Source organism: Moschus berezovskii, chromosome 20 (assembly GCF_049115385.1).
Source record: "Moschus berezovskii isolate FMDL1 chromosome 20, NW_MosBer_1.0, whole genome shotgun sequence".
Lineage (NCBI taxonomy): Eukaryota > Metazoa > Chordata > Mammalia > Artiodactyla > Moschidae > Moschus > Moschus berezovskii.
The window spans coordinates 69,319,266-69,337,109 of NC_142479.1; the positions used below are offsets into that span (position 1 = coordinate 69,319,266).

The 17,844-nt window shown below is 52.3% G+C and overlaps 1 protein-coding gene across 4 annotated transcripts in view; it reads left to right on the plus strand.

Moving 5' to 3' along the window:
• The window catches only part of SLC39A11 (solute carrier family 39 member 11), a 289,985-nt gene that overhangs the window by 78,348 nt on the left and 193,793 nt on the right, over window positions 1–17,844 (plus strand). The window lies entirely within an intron of this gene.

Below are 17,844 nucleotides of genomic sequence, written 5' to 3' on the forward strand. Positions count from 1 at the left end.
TGCATGGTTTTGTTGCCAAGCAAGCCCGCTTGGTCCTGTGGTTCAGCAGACCCACTCTCTTGAGTAATCGTTGACTTACAGGGTCTCCCGTAGTTTTCGTTTTTCAGCCCTCTTTTGGGGTTAGCCATTTGATCACCTACCTGGTCCCTTCACTCAGTCCCTTTCAACAGGGACCTCGAACACGAGACAGTCTCGTTCTCTCTGCGGGAGAGAGGTGTGGTGAGAACCTAGATGGCTAGAGCCAAAATGGACTCTGAGAGCCTGGGACTCTGATCGTCAATCTGTTCAGAAATCTCAGACCCAACCTCAGTGGCTCTTCTGGAAAACCTCACCCGTCATCTGAACCTCTGTCCCCATCACAGGCTGCTTTTTATTTGCCCGCATTTGCCTTCATGGACTGTAGCCTCCTGGTGTGCAGAGACCATTTGTAATGCATCTTTAAAAAAAAAAAATTAGTTTTTTTTTTTTTTTTGGCCACACTGTGTGGCATGTGGGAACGTAGTTCCCTGACCAGGGATCAAACTCGTGCCCCCTGTGGTGGAAGTGTGGAGTCCTAACCACTGAACCTGCAGGGAATGCACCTGGAATGCATCTTTGTCTCCCCTGCAACCTCAAGTTTGAGCTTTCAGAACACTAGCCATTTTGGCAGATATTTGATTATTGTTTGGAAGCTAAAGAGGAGGAGGGAGGGATTGGAGTAGCTGCTCTGAGGAGTAAGTCATGAAGTTGGAGGCTCTGTGAGGGCTTGTCCAAACGTGTCCAGCCTCGGTTGTTAAGTAGGCTGCTGTGACTCAGACCTCTCTAGATCTGTTGTTTTGTCCAAGAGCAACCTACACAATCCATGGGGCAGAGAGAAAGGGCATTTGGAGGGGGTGGAGCAGAGAAAGCACACGTTTACTGGGTGCTCTTCATGGCCAAGGCAGGCCAGGCATCGTGAGGTACACAGTGCACGAGGGATTTTGCTTCAGCTTTAGAACCACAGGCAATATTTGCTCCTACTTTACGGTCGTGTGTTATGCGTGCTTAGTCGCTCAGTCCTGTCTGACTCTTTGAGACCCCATGGATTGTAGCCCGCCAGGCTCCTCTGTCCATGGGATTCTCCAGGCAAGAATACTCGAGTGGGTTGCCATTTCCTTCTTCAGGGGATCTTCCCGGCCCAGGGATTGAACCCACGTCTCCTGTGTCTTTTGCATTGACAGGCGATTCTTTACCACTGCCACTTGGGAAGGCCTTATTTTATGGTTGGTGAAACCCAAAATTGGAGTAAATAATGTACCCGAGACTAATGGCTAAAAGAAAAAATAGTAAAGCTGTGCATTGGACTCTGTTCTGAGTCCCAAAGTCCTAGTCCTGTGTTTCCAGGATAGTGGGGAGCATGTGGTGGTCTCCTGTCAGGACCAGCCTCGCAGACTGTTGGATGAATGTGAGTCTGGCTACCAGCAAAAGGAGCTTTGCAGCTGCCGTTAGAGTGTCCTGGGAGGGGACCCATGGAGGTGACCGTGTGAGCCTCAAGGACAGAACCTAAAGGTGAAAGGAGCCCTGGTGGCCTCCGGACAGACATTCCACCTAGTGTGGAAATCTTGACTTCAGCTTGTCTAACAGGCGGTCATCCTACCCTCTGTCTTTGGACAATCTTGGGGTCGATTCCCTGGTTCGGCACATGGGATCTTCGATCTTAGTTGCAGCATGTGGGATCTGGTTCATTGACCGGGGATCAAACCCGGTCCCCCTGCAGTGAAGCATGGAGTCTTAGCCACTGGACCATCAGGGAGGTCCCTCTTCTAACCTAATCTTAACTAGTTATTTGAACTGACTTCTGTGCAAGAAAAAGATGGGATTCTGTCATCTTTCTATTTTACTGTGAGTTCAGATTCCCTTAAAAAAAGGACAAGCAGCAGAAGGCGTGGAGGTGTCTGTGGCAGGCCTCAGGTGTCCGTGGTGGGCACGAGGGCTCGGCAGGATGTCCCTGTTTGCCCAGAAGGAAGGAGTGAGTTTGAAGGAGCTGCTCGTGATGTCCAGCAACCGACAGCCTTCTCTCCCTTCCTGCCCAACCTACCACAGAGTTGGGTATTTAGTTGTGAATTCTGGCCAAAATAAATAAATAAATAGATAAATGTCCGACAAGAGGTGGTCCCAGACTTCACCGTGGCCGAGGAGGCGGGGGCGGGCGGCCGGCGGGCTGAGTGCGGTGGCTCCCGGGGTTCCGGCGTGGAGCGCTGCTCTCTCTGGAGTCAACCTCAGCAGGTCCGGTGCGCACTGCCTTTGGTGGATGCGAAGGGCCCCCCAGACCCCAGGAAACCATCTCTTTGGCAAATGGAGGAGAACAAACTTGGAAACAGCCACCTTCTCTTTTTAAGCTTCTCCGAGGGACGTAATGATGGCAAATAATAATGAAGTTTCTCAGTTGGCCCAGGGCCCCTGCATGGAAATGGGTGAGGGTATTGATTGCGGCAACGGCTCTTTGAAGAGCCGGCTGTGTTTGCCCTCACGCCTCATCAGCGGGCAGCCTCTTTTCTGTCTTCATACTTACTGGATTGTCGATGGCAACGCACACAAATACTGCTTTCTCTGGGTAAATATTAGGCTCGCGATTGGATGGGGAGGCCGCAGAGTGAGCCTGTCAAATGGACAGGTCAGGTCGGGTGGAGGGGAGCTGTCCATGTGGTCACAGCCAAACCTGGCCACACTCTGGGCCCTTCCCTCCAGGGCCCCGGCCACTGGTCCTCACCGTCTGCTTTCCTGCAGGCTGTGGGGTCGTCATCCCTGTTGTAGGGAGAAAGTGATGGATGGTAACCATGCAATGCCTGTTCTACTGTGGGATGTGCTTTTTTTTTTAATGGAACACTGATTTTATTTTTTTCTTGCACTCTTTTTCATCTCCTTTTTTTTTTTTATTTTACAATATTATATTCGTTGGTTTTGCCATATATTGACATGAATTCGCCCCGGGTTTACATAAGTTCCCCCTCCTGAACCCCCCTCCCACCTCCCTCCTCCCTTTATCCTCCCTCTGGGTCATCCCCGCACGCCAGCCCCGAGCATCCTATAACATGCATCGACCCTGAACTAGTGATTCGTTTCACATATGACAACATACGTGTTTCAATGCCATTCTCCCAAATCATCCCACCCTCACCCTCTCCCACAAAGTCCCAAAGACTGTTCTATACATCTGTGTCTCTTTTGCTGTCTCGTATACAGGGTTATCATTTGCATCTTTCTAAATTCCATATATATGCGTTAGTATACTGTATTGGTGTTTTTCTTTCTGGCTTACTTCACTCTGTATAATAGTCTCCAGTTTCATCCACCTCATTAGAACTGATACAAATGTATTCTTTTTAATGGCTGAATAATACTGCATTGTGTATATGTACCAAAGCTTTCTTATCCATTCGTCTGCAGATGGACATCTAGGTTGCTTCCATGTCCTGGCTATTATAAACAGTGCTGCAATGAACATTGGAGTACATGTGTCTCTTTCAATTCTGGTTTCCTCAGTGTGTTTAAAATGGATTTTTATTGGAGTATATTTGCTTTACAATGTTGTGTTCATTTCTACTGTACAGCAGAGTGAGTCAGCCTATATATGTGTTTGTGTGTGTGTATTTGTGTGTGTGTATATATGTGCGTGTGTGTGTATATATACCCTCTTTTTTTTTAAAGATTATTTTGACATGGGCCATTTTTAAAGTCTCTTATTGAATCCGTTACAATATTGTTTCTATTTTATGTTCTGTTATTGGCCACGAGGCGTGTGGGATCTTGGCTCCCTGACCGGGGATCAAACCTGCAACCCTGCATTGGAAGTCAAAGTCTTAGCCCCGCTGGACCACCAGGAAGCGTGCATCCCCTCCTTCCTGGATTTCCTTCCCATTCAGGTCACCACAGAGCACTGAAGAGCTCCCTGTGCTGCACAGGAGGTCCTCACTAGTCACCCACACAGAACACGGTATCAATAGTGTATCTAAGGATGTATGTGGGGCCCAGGCTCCCAACTCCTCCCACCCCTTCTCTCCCCGCCTGGTGTCCATACGCTTGATCTCTGTATCTTTGTCTCTGCTGGGACATGCTTTCTATACGCTCACCCAGGCCTGAGGCCTTGAGATTTTGTCTCAACTATATCAGTCCATTTTTTCCCCTTCCCTCTCATTTCTGCTGCTGAGACAGTCCCAGTAATAGTATTCTGTGTAATATTCAATAATAACCGTGTTGATGAAAATCACACCTAATATTAACTGAGGGCTTATTGCATGCCAGGTGTCCTGTTAAACTCATGGAAATGTCTTTATTCTCTTTCTGGAAGGAAGCTCAAGCCCCCACAGGTTGGAGGCAGAACTCGGATCTGTGTGTTCCCGAGTCTCATCTCCTTTATGCAAACCACAGATGCTCTGCAGATAAAATCCTGTCTCTCTCAAACGGCTCCACTGGAGGTTCGCAGCGCCTTCACTGCCTCTGGCTTCTCTCCTGTTGTTCTTCTGGCTTCTCTTCTTTAAAGGAGCTATAAACCCACTTTGCGCCCAGTTATACTGGAGTGAGGGAGCCCATGCAGGGGGCCGTGGGCTCCTCACAGCGGTCCTCCGCCGGTGCTGGGGGTCCTCCTCCTGGGGATGGAGGAGTCTCACCCACAGGTTCGGTCTGCACGCTCTGCCCCAGCCCAGGGCTGATGGGAGCTGCTCGGAACCGTGGCCGTCTGCTCTCTGCTCCCCTCCGAGCCAAACTTCCTTGAAGAACTGTTGCTCACAGGAGCTGATGGCGGTCTCACTCTTGTGACTTTTATGTCTGCTCTCCATCTGGATAGAAAATCCGAGAAAACGCATTCTCAGGAGGGGTTTGGGAATAAAGGGCGAGATTTTCTTTAAAATCGGGGGCATCGTGCCGTTTTCTCTGGGAGGCAGAGCTGAACAATCCACCCAGAACTCTTCTTGCCCCCTGAGAAATAAACCGGTTTTCAGACGGAGACAGTGTGTGTGCGTGCATGTGTGTCTGTGTGTGTGTGCGTGCGTGCATGTGTGTGTGTGTGTGTGCGCGTGCGTGCGTGCGTGTGTGTGCGCGTGCGTGCGTGCGTGTGTGTGTAAGGGATAGTGCATACACACCTTGATTATTCTCACAGGCAGTTTCTGGAGGTAACTGGTGACCGAAAATCTCCCTTTCACTCCAGCTCTCGACCATTCCCAAATCTGTCCTAAGAGGTGGCCGTGGAAACCGAGCCCTCACTCTGTGTTTTACCCGCTGCCTCCTCCTGCCTCCCTCTTGGGGGAGCAAGGAGTGGTCAGAAACGGGACGGGAGCAAACCAGAGGCCGGGCTGATCCCGAGGCAGGATTGCCAGCCTCTCAGTTGGATCATTCAGCAGTGCAGGGCAGGTACTGCGGACGGTCAGCCCGTGTCCCTCATGCTGGGGAGGTGGGCAGGGATGCTGGCGCTTGGTATCTCACAGAGGTGTGGTGGTGGAGGGTACCTGGGAAAGTGCCCAGTGGGCGGGGCTCTCAGGATGCTGGGCTCTCGGAGCTGAGCCTGCCGGAGTCGGTTCAGGAGAAATGAGTTCCTGTTGGGTCCCTGCTTTGGTTTTGAAGGGAGGCTTCCTTTCCCCTTTTTCATACTGTTCATGGTGTTCTCAAGGCAAGAATGCAGAAGTGGTTTGCCATTGCCTTCTCCAGTGGAAGTGTGAACTGTGGTGTTGGAGAAGACTCTTGAGAATCCCTTGGTCTGCAAGGAGATCCAACCAGTCCATCCTAAAGGAGATCAGTCCTGAATATTCATTGGAAGGACTGATGCTGAAGCTGAAACTCCAATCCTTTGACCACCTGATGCGAAGAGCTGACTCACTGGAAAAGACCCTGATGCTGGGGAAGATTGAGAGTGGGAGGAGAAGGGGACGACAGAGAATGAGACGGTTGGATGACATCACTGACTCAATGGACATGAGTTTGAACAAGCTCCGGGAGTTGGTGATGGACAGGGGGCCTGGTGTGCTGCAGTCCAAGGGATCGCAAAGAGTTGGACACGACTGAGTGACTAACTGGGGAGGTTAGAAGCCCTGAGTGACCACAGGACTCACAGCCCTTTGACATCTCCCCCCAGCCCCCGGATCGTGGTTCTCTCAGCTCTTGCCCTGGTCGCCTTTCGAACAGGCTTAGAACAAGAGTCTTCCAGGGCAGATCGTGCTGGATCACAGCTGACACCCTTCTCATCAGCGAGGGTGTCCTCGGCAAGATGTCGAAGCTGGCTTTCTCATGTCGCTGTTAAGCTGACGGGGGTAGTGATCCACTTTGTCTCATTAGTGGCCTCTCCTCCCTGCCTGTCTGGCCGCTCGACAGCACATATGCTGAGAGTTTTCTGTGTTTCAGGCTTAAAGGGGAAATCCTGGCTTAGTGCAGCACAGCTGAGTCCTGGATACGGTGGCTGCTGGCGCGGGGCTCGTCCCCTGCAATAAGCGCCTGTTTCCCAGCTCAGGTCAGTGGTGCTGCAGACTTAAAGCTGAGAAAGCTGAGGTCAGGACAAGCTGGAAGCTGCCTGGAAGGCGGGCCCCTGTGGACGTCATGCGGTCCTTGGCTCCGCCCACCCACCTGCACTCACAGGCCAGGGGGTGTCCCCTGGTGGAGGCAGGTGGGCTGCAGTCAGGACGGCCGCGGGACCGGACAGCCCTTGGGTCATTTGCCTCCTGTAACCTTGAGCTCCGCCAGCCGCTCTTCAGACTCCCCCACTTTCCTCCACACAACCATCCTGGTCAGAGAGCGGAGACAGAGCGTATCCAGCAGCCAGTTTGCAGTGATGGGCCCACACGGTCTCCTGCACGGGCCTGTCCGTCTCTACCTTCACAGGGCATCCTTCTAAATTCGACACCAGGCACCTTCCCTTCCTTCCCCCACCCCGCACCCCCTCCCGCATCGTTCCTGGGGTTTCCTGGGCAACAGCTCATTTTCTGGATATGCATTTGTCTCCTACCTAATCCTAATATTGCTTTCCGGTTCCTCCACCCACCCACCCCAAGACTGGGAGCTCGTTCCTGAGCCCGGGGCAAGCGGGGGGATGTGTCAGGTGAGAGAAGGGATGAGGCCGCCGGAGGAGAATGGAGAAGGAAGGTGGGGAAGCGGGCTTTGAACCCTCTCAGTGGCCCGGCGGGAGGCAGCGGCAGCGAACAGCTGCGCGCGTAGAAGACCCGGGCCGGCAGAGGCGAGTGCTCACCTTAGCTGTGCGGCCCGGGCGCCATGATCCAGTTAACCCTGGGTATTAACCTCGCTCCTTGGCCTCCGCGTCCCCGCAATGCCTCTCTCTCCAGCCGGCTCTCTCCTTAATCTGAGGCTGGTTTGTTGGCCTCCTGCCTGCGCTCAGAAGGTTATGGCATGAACGCCTCCTGTACTGTTCAACCTGCGGCTACCGCGTGATGGAGAAGCGCAGTCAGTACCTCCTGCCTGGGATGCGCTTGTGTTTTCCTGCAAAAGGCTCTTTCCCCTGTGTCGGAACTTGTCTAGTTTGGGGCCGGGTGCTTGTGACTTCTCTCTCCTAAGTCAGTCTGCCTCTCTCCAGTGGACGTGTCAGCCCTTTGGCCTCCTTCCGGAGAGGACTCTCTGGCGTGGAGGCCAGTTTGAAGATTTATGCCATGATGTATTCGTATTTGAGTCTTTCAGATAACAGGGACGCACGCACACACACACATGCTTGTATATGCCTACTCATCTTGGCAGGTGCTTTCTCTATAGGAAAAAGGTGTATAGTAACTGTCTAGTGTGTCTGACTCTGCAACCCCTTGGACTGTAGCCTGCCAGACTCCTTTGTCCATGGGATTCTCCAGGCAAGAATACTGGCGTGGGGTGCCATGCCCTCTTCCAGGGGATCTTCCTGACTCCGGGATCGAACCCACGTCTCTTGTGTCTCCTGCACTGGTGGGAGGGTTCTTTACCACCAGCGCCACCTGGGAAGCCCATCTAACTGCAGCAGGCCCATGAATATCTAGATACATATCACCTTGTTCATGTCTTTAATGTGTGGCTATTTTCCAGCTTCCCTGCATGGTGGGGAAGAAGTTGTCATCTACAGATCACCCTCCAGGGAGAAGTGCCCTTGCCCGTAAGAGTCTGGGCTGGTGGTTGTGGGCGTCACATTCTTCTCTGTTCAGTCTCTGCCTTGAACTCGGGGGAATCCATCCTCAGAAAAGCGGGGTATTCTTCTTCTTGAGAACCCAGTGGGCGTGACGTTCCCACAAGGAGCCTCTGCTCGAGGGATGGCAGCCCTGCTACCCTCTGCCAAGAGGTCCCAGCCTGTGCCCCCACCGTCAGATGCCCGTGAAGATCTGGAGTGGCTGTGCTGTTGCCCTCTGCTGGTTTTGGCATCTGCTGGGCTTGTCCCCCTGATCCACCTGGGATGCGGCTCCACCTTGCAGTCAAGGGCCTTTCTTCTCAAGACACACTGTCTCAGTGGCTCGGACAGTTAGGGTGGGGGGAGGAGGAGTGGTTGGTGGGACTCTGCCTTCTGTAGAGTGACGACTTATGTCTTTGTCTGAAACTAGAGATTTGTGGGGCTTCCCGGATGGCTCAGCGGATAAAGAACCTACCTGCCAATGCAGGAGACTCGGGTTCGATCCTTGGGTTGGGAAGATCCCCTGCAGGAGAAAAATGGCAACCCACTCAAGTATTCCTGCCTGGAGAATCCCATGGACAGAGGAGCCTGGCAGGCTACAGCCTGAAGGGTCAAAAAGAATCAGACACAACTGAGCAACTAAGCACAAGCAGATTTGTAGATTTACAGAAGGCTGGGTGCAGAGCAGGCCTTAGGGACTGTCCAGTCTGAATCCCCTTGTTCCATTAACAAGAACTGAAATGTTAGTAACAGAGCTGCCTGCCTGTCCCAGTTTCGCGGCTCCTGGGGGGCGGGGATCGCACCCTCTCCCTGCGTCTTGCTTTTCTTGCCCATCCTGGCTTCCTTTTCACCCACTCAGCCTCTTTTCCTTGTGCTTTTCTCCCTTGTGGCGTCTTTCCATCCTTTCTTTCCTCCGGTTCGTGTTGATACATCTCTCCTCCTGCTTCATCCTGCTGCCCACTGTCACCCTAAGACCTCTGACACCTCTGACACAGTGACAGGCTCAACTTCTCTATTTCCTTTTTAATAAGATGAGGATCCTCATGACATTGTTGATAACAGTCTTAAGCCCACGTCCTGGCATTTGAGAAGGGTTTTACTTGCTTCATTTATGTCCTTAACGTCTCCCTGGAGGCCATCCGCTCCCAGCAGTGAGATGGCTGATGGTCATTAGGAGTCCGCTGTGACCCGGGGCTCATCCAGGGACCAAACATGGCCTTATCAGCCCCGTGTTTATGACTTCAGGCCAGTCTGTTCCCATCAGACTAATCACTACCTCGGCACTGGCCGGGGATGGCCGGGAATCTGTCCTGGTTTGTCCCTTAGCGCTTTCAATCCACTTAGTCCAAAGGTCAGTGCTGTAGGAACCTGGGTTTGCCTGAGTCCTCTTCCTGAGACAGGCTCAGATGCCCTCTGGAACCGCTGTGCAAGGAAAACCCCCATGCACCTCGAAAAGGCACCGCAGCCAGGCCTGCCTTCAGACTTAGGGGGCCGTGGGAGATTTTGTCTTTGTGGGACCCCTTTGTGTCTTTGTGGGACCCCTTTCCCCACCACATGAGCTTCCCTGGTGACTCAGAGGGTAGACTCTGCCTGCAGTGCAGGTGACCCAGGGTTGATCCTTGGCAAGATCCCCTGGAGAAGGGAACAGCTATCCACTCCAGTATTCTTGGGGCCTCCCTGGTGGCTCAGACTTCAAAGGCTCTGCCTGCCGGTGCAGGAGACCTGGGTTTGATCCCTAGGTCGGGAAGATCCCCTGGAGAAGGAAATGGCTACCCACTCTAGTATTCTTGCCTAGAGAATCCCATGGACAGAAGAGCCTGGCAGGTTATAGTTCATGGGGTCACAAAGAGTTGGACACGACTGAGCAAGTTTCACTTTCAGTTCAGTTCAGTTCAGTCACTCAGTCGTGTCTGACTCTCCGTGACCCCATGAATCACAGCATGCCAGGCCTCCCTGTCCATCACCAACTCCCGGAGTTCACTCAAACTCATGTCCACAGAGTCGGTGGTGCCATCCAGCCATCTCATTCTCGGTCGTCCCCTTCTCCTCCCGCCCCCAACCTTTCCCAGCATCAGAGTCTTTTCCAGTGAGTCAACTCGTCGCATGAGGTGGCCAAAGTATTGCAGTTTCAGCTTTAGCATCAGTCCTTCCAATGAACACCCAGGATCGATCTCCCTTAGAATGGACTGGTTGGATCTCCTTGCGGTACAAGGGACTCTCAAGAGTCTTCTCCAACACCACAGTTCAAAAGCATCAATTCTTCGGCGATCAGCTTTCTTTACGGTCCAACTCACATCCATACATGACCACGGGAAAAACCCCCTACCAAATATATATATATATATATATATATATATAATTATAGCTATGTTGGTGTAAACATGAATATAATCTAGGCTGGATTCATTATTTTGTTTCATTATTGTTCATTCGTTTCTTATTTTATAATAAAACATTTTGAAGGACCCCCTAGAAGTGTGTTTGGGGACTGCCTGTACCTAATGGCTCAGTGGGCCCTGTGCGTGCTGAGTGACTTCGGTCTTTTCTGACTCTCTGCTACTCTTTGGACTGCAGCCCGCCAGGCTCCTCTTTCTGTGGGATTCTCCAGGCAAGAATGCTGGAGTGGGCTGCATGCCCTCCTCCAGGGGATCCTCTTACTCAGGGATCAAACACGCCTCTCTTATGTCTTCCTGCATCGGTAGGCAGGCTCTTTACCTGGGAAGCCCCCAGTTGGCCTTGTGACCTCTGTAGATCTCTTCCCCATGATGGCTGAGCCGAAGCCTCTGCCTGGCAGAACTTCTGGGACGCGCCGCCACCTTGCTGAGGTTTACTGATGAGACAGAAGACCCGAGATTTGTTCTATGAGGTTGGGGCTTTGATATGGAGAGTTGGTCTTACAGAAAGTTGGTGGTACAGTACATCTTGTCCATACGTATGGCTTCTGATTTAGTCAGCAAAGAGACAGTTAGACTCTAGAAATCTCAGGGTAATGGAGAGATTAAGGAGAGAGTTTTGTACCACCTGGATTGTGGTCAGGGGAATCCCGAGACGGCCCCTAAGAGTTGCACCCCCAGGCGTGCATGCCATGGAATCCCCTCCCCTCAGTGGGCTGTCACTCCTGGATGACAGCTCAGGTGACCTGACGGGTGACTCTTTGTCAACTTTCTGGTTGACATCAATAGGGAGAGTGTCCTGGTGGGCCTGACCTAATCAGGTGAGTCCTTAAACCAGAGCCTGGGCTGTTCTTGAAATCAGAGGGCTATGAAGTGAGACAGCGTCCCCTGCTGGCCTTGAAGAAGCCAACAGCTGTGCTGCAAATTGCCTGTTGGTGGGGACTGCGTGGCAAGGACCTCAGGGTGGTCTCTGATTGCTGGGAGGAGTCCTCAGTACCATGGTCCTTGGAAAGATGGGAAGAACATGGCAACCTCGGTCCTTCATCGGCAAGAAACCGAGTTCCGCCAACAACCCGTGCACTTGGATGAGAGCCTCAGATGGGTCCTCAGCCCCAGCTGGCCGTGATCTCGATGTCCTCCTGGTGAGACGCTGAGCAGCGGACCCAGTCGAACCCTTTCCTGTATCCTTGAACCGTGGAAACGGAGAGATAAGAGATGAGTGTTGCTTGCAGCCCTGAATTTGTGGTAATTGGCTGTGTGGCAGCTGAGACACCACGCGGGCCTGCTGTGTCTCAGCTTGGCTGTTTGCTCTAGGACTGTGGCTTGGAAGAGAGAGAAAAGGGGAAGATGCTGGCCCCCACGTACCCACAGCAGGAAGCAGAAAAACCGTTCTTTAGAAGCAAGCTGCTTCATTCCCTTCTCGGCTGCCAGACCCTCATCAAGCCCAGATCCGTTGAATAATTAATTCTGCTCCAAGCAGGGTGATACTTTGGATAAAGCCCCATTAAAAAAAAAAACCAACAAAAACCCTCAAACGTGTTCTTCAAAGCCACGGCTTCTCTTTTGAAGTGGTTTGTCTGCCATTTATTTGCTGTTTCTGCAGCGTAAACGTGCACAGGGATTTCCGCTCTCGTCCAGAGTCCTCCCCTCCCCTCCCTGCCCTCCTTGGATCTCTAACTGGCCCCTGCTTCTGCCTTTTCCAGCTGGCTTCGTTTGGACTGCGTATCCCGGACAACAGGTCCATCTAGGAAGCCATGTGTCTCAGCCTTGGAGGCAGCGATTGTCAGGAAGCAGAGAGACTATTTCCAGAAACGGTCTGAGGTTTCAGATCCTGGTGGCGCAGGCCCCTTGGGGATGGGACGCTGCTGAGAAGGCTGCTGGCCGCATGAGCAGAGGCCGAGGCTGGGGGACGGACGGAGGCCCTGGCTGTCGGGGTGAGAGGGAAGGACAGTGCTGTGGAGTCCTCCCTGCGCCCCGGGCCCCGCCGACGTCCTGCCCACCCCCGGCCCCGGGGACTGCAGGCAGAGTCGTGTTTTACCTGGAATGGTTCGGGAGACAAACACTGAAACCTCCCTGACAGCTCAGTACTGCTGCTGCTCTTTCTCTCCTGGTCTGTTGGAATGAGTGCTTCTCACTCCAGTTCCCTGGATGCATGTCTGATGGGTCGGGGCCCCCAGTGTGGCGCTGAGGGCACCTCTGTCCCTTCTGATGACCAGTCCCTCTCTGACTTTTCATGTTTGGCTGTCTTCAACAGGGGCTACCCAGGTGGCTCAATGGTAAAGAATCCGTCTGCCAAGCAGATGATGCAGGCTTGATCCCTGGGTCGTGAAGATCCCCTGGAAAAGGAAATGGCACCTGCTCCAATATTCTTGCCTGGGGGTCAAGAATATCCCACAGACAGAGGAGCCTGGAGGGTTACAGCCCAGGGGGTCGCAAAGAGTCAGACATGACAGAGCGACTAAAGAACAACAACATTCGTTTGCTAGGGCTGCCCTCACAAAGTGTCACAGGCTGGATGGTTTAAACAGCAGATACTTAATGCCTCTCAGTTCTGGAAGGTGGAAGGCCAAGATCAAGGTGACAGCAGGGTTGGCTCCTCCTAAGAGGGATGATTGGGCTTCCCTGGTGGCTCAGCTGGTAAAGAATCCGCCTGCAATGCGGGAGACCTGGGTTCAATCCCTGGGTTGAGAAGATCCCCTGGAGAAGGGAAAGGCTACCCACTCCAGTATTCTAGCCTGGAGAATTCCATGGACTGTATAGTCCATAGGTCGCAAAGAGTCAGACACGACTGAGCAACTTTCAAAAGAAAAAAAAGTGATGAGGGAAGGGTCAGTTCCAGGCGCTCCTCCTTGGCTCGTGGAAGCTGTCTTGTCCCTGTGTCTTCACACCGTATTCTCTCCACGCGTGTTAGTGTTCAGATTTCCTCTTCTCGTAAGAACACCCGGTCATATCATTAGATTCTACCCTAATGACTGCATTTTAATCACTTCTTTAAAGATCCCATCTTCAGGACTTCAACCTTGGCAGTCCACTGTTGTGGCTCCACACTTCCATCGCAGGGGGCGTGGGTTCAGTTCCTGGTCAGGGAACTGAGATTCCACACATATTGTGTGGCGGAGCCAAAGAAAAAAAAAGGTTAAAGATCCCATCTTCAAAAAGAATCTTATTCAGATGGACCAGGGGTTAGGTTTTCAACATATGAATTTTAGCAGCAGGGTGGAGGGGGTGCAACAGTTCAGCCATAATAGGGGTAGTGATGCCATCTGTCTACATCACAAAAAGTTCTTGAGGTTTGAGAGTGATAATGCAAGAAAGGGCAGTTAGAAGCTGAGCGCGGGACAGATAAGAGGGTCTGTACGAATACTGGGCAGCCCACTACGTCTCTGCCTCCGCCCCCTGCGTCTCTGCCTCCGCCCCCTGCGTCTCTGCCTCCGCCCCCTGCGTCTCTGCCTCCGCCCCCTGCGTCTCTGCCTCCGCCCCCTCCGTCTCTGCCTCCGCCCCCTCCGTCTCTGCCTCCGCCCCCTGCGTCTATCTCTGCCCCCTCCGTCTCTGCCTCCGCCCCCTGCGTCTCTGCCTCCGCCCCCTCCGTCTCTGCCTCCGCCCTCTGTGTCTATCTCCGCCCCCTGCATCTCTGCCTCCGCCCCCTCCGTCTCTGCCTCCGCCCCCTGCGTCTCTGCCTCCGTCCCCTGCGTCTCTGCCTCCGCCCCCTGCGTCTCTGCCTCCGCCCCCTCCGTCTCTGCCTCCGCCCCCTCCGTCCCTGCCTCCGCCCCCTGCGTCTCTGACTCTGCCCCATGCGTCTGTCTCCGCCCCCTACGTCTCTGTCTCCGCCCCCTGCGTCTGTCTCCGCCCCCTGCGTCTCTGCCTCCGCCCCCTGTGTCTGTGTCTCCGCCCCCTGCATCTCTGTTTCCTCCTACTCGTCTCTGTCTCCGCCCCCTGCGTCTCTGCCTCCGCCCCCTGCGTCTCTGCCTCCGCCCCCTGCGTCTCTGCCTCCGTCCCCTGCGTCTCTGTCTCCGCCCCCTGCTTCTCTGCCTCCGCCCCCTGTGTCTCTGTCTCCGCCCCCTGCGTCTCTGCCTCCGCCCCCTGCGTCTCTGTCTCCGCCCCCTGCGTCTCTGTCTCCGCCCCCTGCGTCTCTGTCTCCGCCCCCTGCGTCTCTGCCTCCGCCCCCTGCGTCTCTGTCTCCCCCCGCCTGCGTCTCTGTCTCCGCCCCCTGCGTCTCTGTCTCTTCCTACTCGTCTGTTTCCATCCCCTGCATCTTCTCTGCCTCCACTCGCTCTGCATCTGGTGCCGCGTTGGTTTAGTACTTAGGTTGCTCACCAGAATCTTATGGGCAGAGGCCTCTTGAGTCGTCAGTGCACTCTGTGGGTCGTGACTTTCCGACAGATGCTCTTTCCCTCTCTCTCCTTCCTAGAGCCAAGAAAAGACCATTTTATGATTTTATGGTTGTCAGAGCTATAAATATTGGTGATAAGCCTGATGCTAGTTTTTGTGTTTTTTTTTTCTTCTCTGTGGTGCGCTGATAAAGATTTCTTTTAGAGCAGTGGTAATAGACTGTTTTTACCTGTATATATATAATTTTGTTATTGTTATTTATAGCTATATAACAAAGGAAGGGCTGGGTTTGAAAGAATAATTACCTTCTTGGTTTTCATAATCTCCAGCTGGTGTGACTGTAAGGGGAGAAATACACAATACGTTCTCCTGACTCATTTTTTTCATCGTTATTATTTATTACGTTGTTCAAGGTGATCAACAGACCCGTATTTGTGAAAGTGATAGATATTCTGAGGCCAAGATGCCCCATCCAGTTTTTTGAGTTTTTTCCCAGATAAAATGTGATGGTATCACAGCATAAGGAGAACTGTTTTGCTGGACGTTCTGAGTGCGGGGAACAGAAGAGAACTGCTCTGAGCGCTGATCTCTGAAATGTCATCTGCTGAGTATTATTAAGTTCTGTGTGCGGCCAAATTGGTGTGGGAAACATAGTTTTAAACAAAAGCAGTTCTTTCCTCTGGGCCTCAGAGCCTTTATCCGTGTATGCACGGACGTGCTCAGATTGTCCGCATCTGTCTGGAATCCTTCCTCTTGGAGCATCTCAGTGAACAGGCGGCTCTGGGAGATGCCCACGCAGGACAAAAGGGGGCGTTCAGGAACCTCTCATCCACACACACACTGTGTGTGGTGTCTTGGTCAACACGTTGCTTTGGCTAAAGACGGCATGGAGAGTCGTGACTTCACTTCCAACAATTCCCATTATTTTGTCCATAGAAAAACCACCACGAGGTCACTGGACTGTCAAGTTCTCAGTATTAGCCACGGGAAGGCAGACGTTGCTCTATGTTTAATGTTTATTCACTTGCTTGGCTGCAACAGGCCTTCGTTGTGGCACGCGGGGGTTTTCGTTGGGGCACAAGTCACGTGAACTCTTCGTTTCGACACGCAGGCTCTTTAGTTGCATCGTGTGAGATCTAGTTCCTCGAACAGGGATTGAACCAGGGCTCCCTACACTGGGAGTGTGGAGTCTTAGCCCCTGGACCACGAGGGACGTCCCAAACATGACTGTACTATATTTTGAATGACAGTTGATAAGGAGGGAGACCTTGAGGAGGAGGATCCGTTGTTTCACCCTGTAGGCTGTGTTTTTCCCCTTTGACTCAACATGCATTTTCATTTAAAAGGAAATAAATCTCACATGGTCCCAATGTTGGTTCAAGCTATTTTTACTGTCCTGCTAGTAGGAGTGCAGTAGTGTTAGTCGCTCAGTCGTGTCTGACTCTACGACCCCGTGGACTGTAGCCCGCCAGGCTCTGACGTCTATGGGATTCTCCAGGCAAGACTACTGGAGTGGGTTGCCATTTCCTTCTCCAGGGGACCTTCCTGACCCAGGGTCGAGCCTGGGTCTCCTGCATTGTAGGCAGATTTTTTTTTTTTTTTTTTTTTACTCGTCTGAGCCACCAGGGGAGCCCTGTTAGAGACACATTTACCAGCCTAACTATGCTGGAGCATAGGTATACACTGGTCTTATGCTCTTCGGCTCTTGCAGAGTCATGGAACCAAAATGGGTCAGTTCACATCAAAACAAGGAAACTGATCAAACAAACGTCAACAGCATATTTGTGATGTGGCAGGCAAGGTTTCTCTAAAAATAAGCCATCGATTCCAAGAGCCACGGGTTCCAACTGCGGTGATCAGCTGCCTGGGCCTCTGGCAGATCTGTCCCGGGAAAACTGCTGGAGGGAGGCGGTTCTCCCCAGGCTGCTCTGGGACTTCCTGGAAACTTCCCCCACGTACACAGGGCTCCGCAAAGGGGTCTACCTGAGCTTGGCCCAGAGTCCCAGCCTCTGTTTATTGAGCTCACCCTCAACAATTAATTAGCCCTCAACAGTGAAAGCAATACTGCTTGGTACCCACTCTGTCATCAACACAAAGGCAGACAGAAGCTCTGACCCCAACCATAGGATTTGACTATAAAGAGACCACCCTAGTGATTCAGACAGTTGGTATTACTCAGTTCAGTCAGTTCAGTCTCTCAGTCGTGTCCAACTCTTTGAGACCCCGTGGACTGCAGCACGCCAGACCTCCCTGTCCATCACCAACTCCCAGAGTTTACTCAAACTCATCTCCACTGAGTCGATGATGCCATCCAACTATCTTGTCCTCTGTCGTCCCCTTCTCCTCCTGCCTTCAATCTTTCCCAACATCAGGGTCTTTTCCAGTGAGTCAGCTCTTCGCATCAGGTGGCCAAAGTACTGGAGTTTCAGCTTCAACATCAGTCCTTCCAATGAACACCCAGGACTGATCTCCTTTAGGATGGACTGGTTGGATCTCCTTGCAGTCCAAGGGACTCTCAAGAGTCTTCTCCAACACCACAGTTCAAAAGCATCAATTCTTCGGCGATCAGCTTTCTTTATGGTCCAACTCTTCCATCCATACATGACAACTGGAAAAACCATAGCCTTGATTAGACGGACCTTTGTTGACAAAGTAATGTTTCTGCTTTTTAATATGCTATCTAGGTTGGTCATAACTTTCCTTCCAAGGAGTAAGCGTCTTTTAATTTCATGGCTGCAGTCACCATCTGCAGTGATTTTGGAGCCCCCCAAAATAAATTCTGACACTGTTTCCACTGTTTCCCCTTCTGTTTGCCATGAAGTGATGGGACCAGATGCCATGATCTTTGTTTTCTGAATGTTGAGCTTTAAGCCAACTTTTTCACTCTCCTCTTTGACTGTCATTAAGACGCTTTTTAGTTCTTCTTCACTTTCTGCCATAAGGGTGGTGTCATCTGCATATCTGAGGTTATTGATATTTCTCCCGGCAATCTTGATTCCAGCTTGTGCTTCTTCCAGCCCAGCGTTCCTCATGATGCACTCTGCA